Below are 11,590 nucleotides of genomic sequence, written 5' to 3'. Positions count from 1 at the left end.
CCACTGGTTGTGTGGCCAGGAGCAGGATTCCCAAGAACATGTGGAAAGGCTTTTACTCTTGGGAAGGTTCCTCATAAGGACTAGTCTGTTAGCAAAGTTCGGGATCCTTAACGGGTCTAAAAGAAGATTAAGTTACAGCTTGTTCTTAGGTTTTGCAATGCATCCCGCAGCATGCAAGACTAGATAGGGGTTAAGGCGTGCCAATGTCCAGCAGAGGAACAGGCATCAAGGTAGATGACCTAATTCCTAACACAGGACAAGTCCCTTGAATTAAGCAATGCCTTAGTTTTTTCTTCAGGGTTATTTTTAGGCTGGGTATCTGAATTCAGCAGTGTGCCTTACCAAAAACTTTGGTGGGGCAACTTGATACTGCATGAAGGAAGGTTAAAAACAAAACAAAAAAAAAACAAAAAAAAATAAAAATAAAAAAAGGGGGGGGGAGCAGGTGAGAGAAGTCTTTTGGGATAATTTCCTCTGGTGTGGTTGCCTTAGGGAGCAGATTTACCTCTGGCAATCTGACAAGGAAGGCTACAGTGGAAGAGCTGGTGAAAGGAGTAATAAGCTCTCCAGGTGGGAAACGGAGGCAGGGTAACCACCCACCCATAAATATAGTCAGGGTAAGCCTACATCTACATTGCCTACAGCTGGGGCCATCTGTCTAAAGGCAGGCAGGGGTGTCAGGAACTGGGGGCCTTTTCCAGGTTAGCCAGGTTCAGTGTGAAGCAGGTGATGCTGACTCTGTGGCAAGTGATAGCCTGCCTGTGTTTGCATGCCATATTTTTTCCAGTGACACTTTGCAGAGTGTATGTTTGTATGTTTTCTAAATAGCCCCAAATAAACACCACGCCCCTCAGACATGCCCATCTCTTACTTACTGTTTTGAAATAAGAACTGACAGCTGGAAGGCAGGAAAGGGGACAAAGACTTATGAGACTCATTTCTGCAGAGCCCATTTGTACCAGGACCTCCAACAGAGCAAATCTTGCCAGAACTCAGGCGGGCTGGATTTCCTTCCTCTATGTCCAGCTGCCTGCCACATCCCTGTACCCTTAGGCGACTCACTTCATTCCTCTGTCACAGTTATTTTGAAGATATGGAATGAACAATAATGCCAACTACCTCATGGAAAAATATTTGCAGTTCATCTTAGGATTTTGCTAAATTTTTGTGTCAAATTTCCTCTACCTCTGCCTTCACCTTTGAACAAAAATTGATTGTAGTGCAACCCTGATGCAGAGCTATAGACGAGTATTTTGCTTGTATTGCCCATCTAGCTTGCAAATCTGACAGTTTGACAGCCTAAGATAGATCATATACTTTTTTTTTTTTTTTTTTTTAGCCTGTTGTCTTTAAGTCTCTTTCCAGTTTGGACCTCAGACATGCTGGGAGATAAAGGGATGTAGAAAAGCGAATTATAAATGTGCTGACTTCAGGGAGTGGTGTTCTAAGGACATTAGTCACTTTGGATAAAGTTGCCAAAGAAGGCAATTCCAACAATCCTCCAGCATCTAAAGGAAGAGAGGTAAGGAGTGGAAATGGCACAACTCAAATTAGAGTCAGGGCAGTGGGTAGCATTATCCAGGCTGTCCTGGCAGAGCTCTCCTAGTTTCGAGTGCAGTGTTTCTGGTGCTGGGTTAAAGGGAGAACAGCTGGGGCTGTTCTTCGGCTGAATTTCCCAAAAAGAAGACACACAGGGGCGCCAAAGTCTTATGAAAAGAAACCCAAGCTTTAGCCTTTCTCCTTAATCGCTTCTCTCTGGCAGGCTCCTCAGCCGGTGCAGTCCAAGGGCTTCACTCCCGCTCCGGAGAGAGCAGCGTTAAGGGAGCAGCTGATCAGCTCAAGACTGATTTCACTTGCAAACTCACTGGGGCTTCGCAATCCCTTACACTTGCGCGGTGTAAACAGGCTGCGTGGCTGCTGGCTGCTAATAACCCTGTGCCTCTCCCAGTGGGAGTCCTGGGGAGAGATGGGGTGTGCCCAGATGTGTGTGGGGGGGGTCTGATTCCCCCACACACCTGGGAGGCTGGTGCATCTCTTTGTCCTTCTTGCACAGCATTTGCAAGCATGGCCTCAAATTTGTTCTGGACAAACTTCCCAGATGAATTTGGGAAAGTGCCATTGTATCAGTATGGCAATACCACACTTTGGAGAATAAAAATGTGTTTGTCCGGTGTCCAAGTGTTTGTGTTCCTGGGTGTGAAGATGATGGTCTAAACCTCTGTCTGGTCAGTTTGTCCTCATAAGCTGAACCTGGCATGGTGGTGCCTGTGGAAGGGACACTGAGGTGAAAATCCCTAGGACAGCTGTAATGTGTGTGCTCATCAGCCATAACCTCCAACCGCGCCCTCGTTTCCCTTTGACAGAGGGAGGAGGCTGGCGCAAGAGCTGTTTCATCAGCCCCTGGCTGCAATTAGATTGTACATATAGCGGGTTGGTATTCCTTCAACGGCTATATGGAACAATTACACCAGATCATCCAGTGCACAGCCTGCTCTTTCACTCACCTCCAGAAGTTTAACTCCATTGTTGGCAGGCAGGACATCTTGGTATAAAACACCACATAAACCCAATCGAGCCAAGCAAATTATACCCATGGCATAAGCTGCCATGGAAAAAAAAAGCCATGTTGTTCACTGGTTTTGTTTTGTCTTGCTCTCCACTGAGTGATATATCGTAGTGACAAGTTGCTGTAGCCACACAGCAATTGTTTTAATACCATAAAGTGGCATGGGGTGTAGACATGTCCTAGGACAATGGCTAAAGCTAATGTTAAAGGCTAAATGTATTGCAGATGCATACAAGCTGGGCTAGATTAAAGACTAGAGTTCTGGAAGTTTCTTGTTTAAAAAAAATCATTTAAGAGATTTTTTTTTGTGCAGAATAATTTTGGTTTGGACATCAGAGCCTCCAACAGTCATTTTCCAGTAATATGTCTTATTGTCATTATTTGACACTTTAAAATACATGCCTTGCAGACAGCAGTTCCAATGTTAGCATAGAAATATCAAAGTAGATTTTATTAAAATTCTGCTGTGGGTAATACCAGGCTTTGTTTTCTAAACATGTCTTATTAGGGTGTTTTATTCAATGCACTGAAAATGAAATTCCACTTCCATTATATCATGTCATGCCAGGATGGATGCAACACCAAATTGTCATTGGAGAAGCTGAGAGTTTCAAACGTGAGTGCCTAAGCTTAGCCACCAAAGAGTAGAGAGGTATCAGACTGGAAATGGCCTGTTTTATGGAGTTTCCAATTGCCTGCTCTTCTTCTTCATATCACTTTCCTGGTTCTGGGACATGTTCTGGTGGTTAGTTCCCTGTTCTTGGTTTCCTTTCCTTCCCTTGATCTCAAGCAAACCAGCTGCAAGACCTTGGGGAAATTCCTTATCTTCGCCTTGCATCAGTTTACTTATCTGTAAAGCAGATAAACTAGTAACACTGCACTTCTCGAGGGTTTGTTGAAGCTTATTATACAGCAGTGAGTGCTGTAAGAGGGAAGTCATTACAAAAATGACAGTGCTAATATGACATGAAGGTAACATGAAGGAGCCCCATTCTGCTCCATGCAAGTCACTGGAGCTCTGTTATTTGATTTAGCAGAAGTAGGGATTTGGCCTATGCTTAAATGACTTGCATTTGTTTTTCTTCTTGAATGCTAATATAGAGTTAAGAGATAGCATTACAAGGAAAGCTTATTCCTGCCTATGTGTAAATATTTAGCAGCTGAATAGGCATTATTTAGCAGGGCACAGTTTCTGCTTCTCCACACTTTTCAAGGATGTCATTCTAAGCTGCTACAGATCAGAAGATACGCTGAAATTACCAGATCAAAATCCTTCCCATATAAGTGTACACATACAGAATTTATTTTACTGGGCAATTAAATGTGTAAGATAAATATCCCTGGGGGAGGAGGGCTGTTTGAGGTTTCATGGCATATCTTATTATGGGCTTAGTTTCGAAATCTTAATCCAAGCAAAACTCCCCATGTGGAGAGTTAATGCTGGAGTGTAACTGTGTTTTGTACTCAGGATATGTGCAGTTGCACCAGTGGATTTTAGGGCAAGGGGGTAGCAAAGGCAATGAAGCTTTGCCTAGAGAAAAGCAGCCCTTCCTAGAACGTTTATAATTATCAATAACCCTTTCATCAAACACGATGTATTTAAGGACCTTAGGCAGCATATCCTTTTCTGGATTTCATCTGACAATGTTATTGACGAAAAAATTGAAAATAAATGTAAAATAGAACTTATTTCTAATTATTTTGGCATGACATGATCAGTAAAACTGCAAACTACTGCAACTATGAAGTTGTTGGCAAAATAGTTGCCTGTGTTTCAAATGCAAAAGCTTTTTGAAGGACACGTGAGCAGCCAGAATTGCCCAGAAAATACTCCAATTTTTTATCCAAGCTGCAAATGCAAATTTTTTCTTAAAACTGGGTGGATTTTGTCTGTCTAGAAAATGAAATATACGACAGAAGAAAGCATCCAAGTTGGAGTGAACAAATAATCAGACCTTGACCTGCATATAGTGGATAGATTTATTTTTCTAAAGACAGAAGTACTTGTTATCTCTAGTATGAATTTATTGTGCTTTGCAAGGGAAAAAAAAAAAAGCACAAAAAAAAAAAAAAAAAAAAAAAACCCTCACCACATTTGTACTTGAGACCATACAACTACTCCCTGAGGGATCCACAAAAAGACGAAGCCTGGAGTTGTACCCCACCGATACTTTACTCATAGGGATAATCTTTTTAGGAGCTTTCCGGACATGGCTATGACAGTAGCTAGCCCCTAAGGGCCTAGGTTGAGAAAGGTATCTGGTGAAGCAGAATGTACCAGTTACCTTTCCAAACCATGGGAATTTGTACCATGTGGTTGCTCATGCAAACACCGGCCAGTCGTTGGTAGCTGGGTTGCCTTGGCACCGCAGTGTGTGCTCAGTATTAACTCCTGATTACTTGCCGGTTTTGCTAGTTTAGTTGGTTTAGTGTAGTTAGTTTAGCAAATAAATATTAAAGGAGCGGGTGAGACCCACATACTCCTTGGAAAAAACTTCGCTTTTTCTCCCCACTCAAAAAAAAAGTTTTCATCTCGCTTCCAAGCAATTGCACTCAAACACCTCTCGCACTCCGCCATTTGGCATTGAAAAAAGTTTCTATTTGTATGCATTTTTAAGTATTTATTTGCTGATTTCCAAATTGATCAGCCTCCTGAGAACACTCTGGGAGCTCACACATCGGGCCGGGGGCAAAGGGGGTCTCGAATGGGGGCGTTGGGTGTGAGGGGGAATGGCAGAGACGCGCGGAAAGGTACCACAGTGCCGTAACTCAAGAACACAGCATCCTCATCCTTCTCCTCCTGCTCCTCTGCAGAGGCTGCGCAGGGGCGACGGCTCCGCGTCTTGTCCAAGCGGGACGTCCCGCATCTCCCTTCAAAGCGTATCCCAGAGTAAAGTCGCGACGCGGGGAGCCGGAGGAGGAAGGACAGGGAGGGGGCACTTGGTTTCGTGAGGTCCCGGGAGCAGCTGAAGCAACCTGTTGCACTCGGTGAGCTTCTCTCCTGTGGGAAACGGGCTTGGGAAAAACCCAAACTCTGCTAGACTGAGTAGCTGGGAGACAGCACAGTGGACAAGGCGGTCACATACGGATTTCTTCTCTTATCCTTTCTTTTCTCTCCTTTGCAACATCCCAAGCCGCTCATCGGAAGGGCTCTCCCGGATCCACTGAGCGCAGGGTTGAGACTGCTCTGCTCGGGGACCCGTCTCCCCCACAGCAGGGCATAAAAACAAGACACAAACCCCCAAATCAACAGAGGAAAAACCTCTCCGCTAACATAAGAGACACAGCACCTCCCCTTCTCCGGCACCGGCCTCCCAAAAGTAATTGAATCGTGTTGGACCGCAAAGTGCGGGTGAAAAAGGGCGGGGAGTATCTGTAATTTTTTTTCTCCTTTTTTGTCTTTGTTTTGTAGGGTTTGCGGTGTTTGGGGTGTTCTTTTGTCCTGCCGGGTTTTGCCTCTTTCTTTCTGCTCCCGTCTTGCTGTAAGGAGAGCCCGGGAAGACACCCCCTGCACACAGTGAAAGCAGCCTTCATCCCAGGGACAGCGGCCATCGCGCTTTCCCCTAGCCTCGTAAAGCCGAGGTGGACCCACACCAACCTGAATCTCTCCTTTCTCCTTCCGAAAATACCGACGCCGGGAGTTCAGCCTGGGCAGAGGACGGGGCGGGGGGTGCTTCCTCCCGAGCCCGCCGGGGAGCGAGCCCGCCCCGCTGCCGGCCGCAGCCACGCGTCCTCCGCGGGGTGTTTGTCCCGGACGGCGCGGAGCACCGCCTCTGCCGGCCCTGGGGCCGCCTGAGATGCAAGTGGCCCCACGGGCGCAGGCCGGCCACTGCCAAAAATTACTTTAGAGAAAGAAATAAAAGAAAAAAAAAAAAAAATCAAAGCTATTTATGTGTCAGTGAGCCGGCAGAAATCAGCCGCGTTGAGCTTCTTCCCAGCCGGGCAGCAATGGGGCAGGGAGAACTGGAAAGCAACAGTGAGAAGAATAACCAAGCCTAAACTCCCCGCAGAGAATCAGGAGCCAGATTTCTCTAAATGTTCTTGCGGCTCGCCTTGGAGGCCGGCAGAACAGGCAGGAGGGAGCTGGAAAGACCCATCTGGGAGCCGGGCTGGTGGGGACACTCTGTAACTCAGACCGGCTGGGGAACCTCGACGCCGGGAAGGTGAATGACCCCCAGGACCATCTCTTCCCTACTTTCTCGTTGGGAAGAGATCCGTAACGGGGTTTAGCCATAAGAAAGCTGCCCGTGGAGGGAAAGGGAAGCGGGTAGGGCTTTGCCCCGTGTGCTACTCGCGCTGTGACTCACGGAGAGGAAACCGGCGCGTCCATTGGAAATAATTCGGGGCGCACAGAGCTCCGCCATGACTCTCTCGGAGCCACCTGCCAAAATCACTGCCGAGCTGTGAACCAGACGGTGTGACATAGAGGAGCGAGGACACGTCTTTGCGCTAAAAGATAGTTTTGTCTGAGGAGAGAAGGTGCTTCAGCTTCCCTTTGCATAGGGAGGAGGCAGGAGGCAGGACGAGACAGAGCTGGCACTTCAGGGATGACACTATCTCAGGGTGCGGCGATTACAGTCCCCTACACGGGCCGGGTGGACCCCCAAGGCTGCGAGGGAAAGGCGTCCTATAAACGCCCGGGCCAGGGAAGTCGAATTCAAGCGCGGTCACCAAATTCCCCAGGGAGGGGAAAAGGAGTGCCCCACAACCCCGGGCTCTGCTGCGCGCCCAGCCCATGCCCTCTTCCCCTAGGCTAAAAAAAAAAAGAGCACGGATGAGCCCGGTGCGAGCCAGAACTGCCCACAGTCCCGAAAACCCGGCTCACGTCCCGCGGACGGGCCGACTGTGCTCGGGCCGCCTCATTGCCAAGTGCCGCGGGGCAGTGCCGGGCTGTGGGAGCCGGGTCCTGAGCCCGGAGATTTAACCCTGTGTGGGGAGCGCTGGAGTTAGGCAGAAGGGAAAGATTCTCCCGAGAGAAGTGTGGCACCCAAGTTTACCGGGAACGTTTTGCAGAAGGCCAACATTAAATCGAATTAATTTTCCACCCCTCTCGGCAAAATAGTAATAAAAGCTGGCATTTTAAATAATCGTTACGGGGCCGAAATTGTTGGCCCCTGGAGAGGGCTCGAGGGGGCAGGGCGAGCAGCAAGCGGAGAAAGGAGAGGCGGCAGGGTTCCGGAGCCACGAAATCTCTGTGCATCTTCCCCATTCCTTTCCCGTTTTGCACGGGGCCGTCTTTGCTCCGCGTCGTCCCCGAGCAGGAGGTTCCCCAGGACCAAGGGGGGGTGGGAAAGGGGCAGGGCTGTGTAATTAAATTCCGGTGCCCGGTTAATTGCTGTAATTTGACGCTAACTGTACACCGCGGGCCGGCGCTGGGAGCGGCGGTGCGAAGCGCGCCTCGCACGGCCCATTGACCGCGCCCCGCCCCGCCGACGCGCAGGAGCCGCCGGTCCCCGCCGAGGGTGCCCGGTCTCCGCCGACCCCGGCTCGCTGGGGCGGTGGATGAGAAGCGAAGCCTCGCAGGAGCCGACAATTCGACTGCCCGCGGCCCCAGCGTTCCCCCGGGATCTAATGGCTGCGGGTGCCAGCTCTTGCCTCCCTCTTCCCACCTGCCTGGAGACAGGGCAGGAACTGCCTTCTGTAAGGTCCTTGTATCCAAGCCCTTATGGTGGGGCAAGGGGGTGTGATCCCCCTCCTGCTTCTGGAGACTGGGGTCAGCCCAGGACTCAACCCAGCACAGCCTTACTGGTGGGTGACAACGCACCCCAACATCCAGGAAGCCTCAAACTGTCCCATACCCGGGATATGATGCCCCATTCACCTGTCTCTGAAATGTGAAAGGACTTGCTGTGCAAGTGCGAAGTGGAAATTGTTTGCATCCTTCCCCAAAACCCTGTAGCTGGAGTACTGCTTCTCCCCACGCCCCCAGTGCCCTGCCCCTAGAAATGAGGCAGAGTTCGTGCTTCCTCACTTTTTCGGGGTGTGAAATCAGGGCTGCGGGACCCACTGGCGAGCTTCCAGGGTACTTCGGCACTTGAATCCCCGAGGGAAAAAAAAAAAAACAACAAAACGTGGGCGGGGACAAAGGGTACGGACATGAAGAGGCCCAAGGGCCACAGGCTGTCGCAGGCCAGCTTCCCCCGGGGGAACGCAGCATCCCTCACCACACGCCGCTCCCGCGCAGCCCGGCGGGACAGACCCTGGCTAGCCTGGTGCGCCGGCTGCTGCCGCCCGCCCCCTCTTGGCCCCCGTACCAGAGGCTGGAAAGTCTGTCTGCACTGGGGGGGATGTCTTTGTTTCTCCATGGACTCCCCAGGCAATTTGCAGTGCTTCCGTCACCCATCTGGCTAGTTCAGTCAAGCCGGTGCTTTGCCTTTCTGGGCTACTGATGTTGTTATTATTATTATTATTATTATTATTATTATTACTGCTACTACGTCCATGTAGTCCTTGACAACTTGCCCCCGAGATAACCTTCCACCGGCCCCCGGGGAAAGGTGAAGCCTGGGGGGCTCGCCCGCCCCCACCCCGGCCGCGGGCGGGCACCCGGCCGGACAGAGCTGCCCTCTACCCGCGACTGGGGGAGCACCGGGACGGTCACCCGGCTGGGGGAGCGCCGGGACGCGACACCATGGCGAAGCGGGCAGGGGTCCGGCGGCTGCAGGACGCCCGAGGCACGCTCGGGAGCCTCCCGGGGGGCACCGCGGCCGGTCCCCCGGGAGCGGCGGGGCCGGGTGGGCGCGGTGGGAGCGCGGTGGCGGGGGGCAGCGCGCAGGCAGCGCGGAGGCAGCGCGCAGGCGCGGACAGGGAGCACCCAGCTCTTTATGGCCAGGTGAGAGAGTCCCGGCTCAGGTAAGGGGAGGATTTACCCACAGGCGTCCCAGGCGAGTGGCTTGCCCTCGCAGTCCATGACCAGAGGGACCTGGGGACTCGGAGCCCGCAGCCAGGATGTCTATCCTTGCCAAGATGGGGGACTGGCAGGTAAGGTGACCCTCTGCCCTGAGGGGGTTTACTGTTACTTTGGGACGGGAGGCAGGGCTGGAGCGAGAAAGGTGACGGGCCCGGAGGGAGTTGGGGGCGAGCCTGACGCTGGGGTTGGGCGTTTTGCGGCCCTCGGTGCTGGGGCTGCCCGCGGCCACTCGTGAGGCCCGACTGCAACAGGTAGAGAGCGGTGGACTGGGGTCAACAGGGGCGAGGGCTGCTCCGCCGGCGCCGGCGGTGACACGACCCCGGCAGCGTGGGCCGGCCGAGGGCGGCGTGTGCCCGCTCGGCGTCCCTGTGCCCGGGGCTAGCGGCGGCCGGCCCGCCGCGGAGCCCTGGGGCTGCCCACGGGACGCGGCGGGACCCCACGCGGGGCAGGGCCCGCAGCCGCCAGCGTGACCCGGTGCGCCGGGTCGTGCCGCGGGAGCTGAAACCTCTCTGCGAGCTCCCACCCCAGCCTGTCCCATGGAAAAACAACGCTACCGGGTCCCACCCGGTAGATGCGCCGGGGGCGCCTGTGGAAAGCGCTCCCGCGGGACGAGCTGAAGGGAAAAGCACAACCCATCGGCGAAAGAGGCCAGGCGGGGAACACGCGGCCCGCCGGGGCCTCGGCCGGCCTCACGGACCCGAGGGGACCCGCACGCACCACGGGCGAGGCTACACGTGTGGAGTTACGTAGGCTCACGAACCGGGAGACACTTGAAAAACCCTGGAGCGCCCTGATGCCCGTCCGCTCGGGCCGGATGACCGCAGTTTACCGACTAATGAAAGGGAAGATGCACCGTCCTGTTCAAGCACACGGAATTTTCTTAAGAGAAAAGGACTTTTTAATAATTCATTTCTTCCCCAAGACAGTCCAGTTCCAGATGGGAGCCTAGTTTCTTTTTCTGCTCCCAACTTTTAGAATCTCTCGACTAAATCTTTCCTTAGTCTACCTTATTTTTTTATTTCTTTAGGGTAGCAGCATGTCGTCTAAAAAAAAAAAAAAGGTTGAGGGAACAAAATAAGTAAACAAAAGTTATTTAAATTATTTTTACATCGGCTAACATTTTTTTATCAGACCGGTGCAAAAAGCGATCAAAAGAAGATTTTTCTTTTCTTTCACTGAAATCAATTCTTGCGCAATCGTATTTACGGGTTATCTGCCTTGAAATCTATTCCCGACTTCTCCTTACACCCCGGTCTTCCTTGCTCCTTCTCCCCGGCGCTGCGGGGCCCCCCTCGCCCCGCCTGGCCGGAGGGGCCAGGCCGAGCGGACTCGCCTCCCTCTGCCCCGTGTGGATCTCTCGGGAAAAACCGTCTCCTCCCCTCGCAGCCCTGCGCTCCACCGGCCCGAAGAGAGAAGGCCTTTGGCCCACGGGAGTCCCGAGCAGCCGCAGTTGGGAGGCTGTCCCGGGTGGGGAGGCTTTCCCGACCGCCCCTGTTCAGACAGGACGGCGCTAAGGGGCGATGGGCCCCTTCGTCAACCCCCTTCCCTCCTCTTTTTCTCATCTCCCGCACCCCCCCGGGGCATTAACTAGGCTTAATCTGCCAGCTCCATTTGAACCTCAATGGGAGTAAAAACAACAATTTACTCTCCTGCCAGTGGTAGACAAAAGCGCTGGTGAAAAAGAGCATCGGGGGTGGAGGAGGGGGGAAAGGAAAAAAAAAAATCCATTTAGGGGACATGGATGTTTGTGTGTGTGAAGGAGCAGTCCCGGAGCCCGGAGGTTTTGCTATCCTTCCCGGCGTGGCGACACGTGGGCCGGGCCCCCGAGGGCCCACTGCGGCTCCCCATCGGAGTGCAGGGGCCATTTGCTCCTAGAGGCAGTAAATTTTCCTCCGACGTCGAAGGCGGAGGGGGAGGGTGGCCCCGGGAGGGTCTTCCAGGCCGACAAGGCAGGTTTTGCCGTCGGCAAAAGGAAGTTTCGGTGAGCAGCAGGGCAGCCAGGTGCACAGGCAGCCATGGGGATGCCCGGCTCCTGGGGACGCCGGGGGACACGGCTAGTGTGGCGAGCTGCGCCAGGCCCGACACGCCAGCCCCGCGGAGAGGGGAATGCCTTG

This window comes from Anomalospiza imberbis, chromosome 1, assembly GCF_031753505.1.
Source record: "Anomalospiza imberbis isolate Cuckoo-Finch-1a 21T00152 chromosome 1, ASM3175350v1, whole genome shotgun sequence".
In the NCBI taxonomy this organism is placed as follows: Eukaryota; Metazoa; Chordata; class Aves; order Passeriformes; family Viduidae; genus Anomalospiza; species Anomalospiza imberbis.
Note: the sequence above shows the minus strand (reverse complement) of the source record.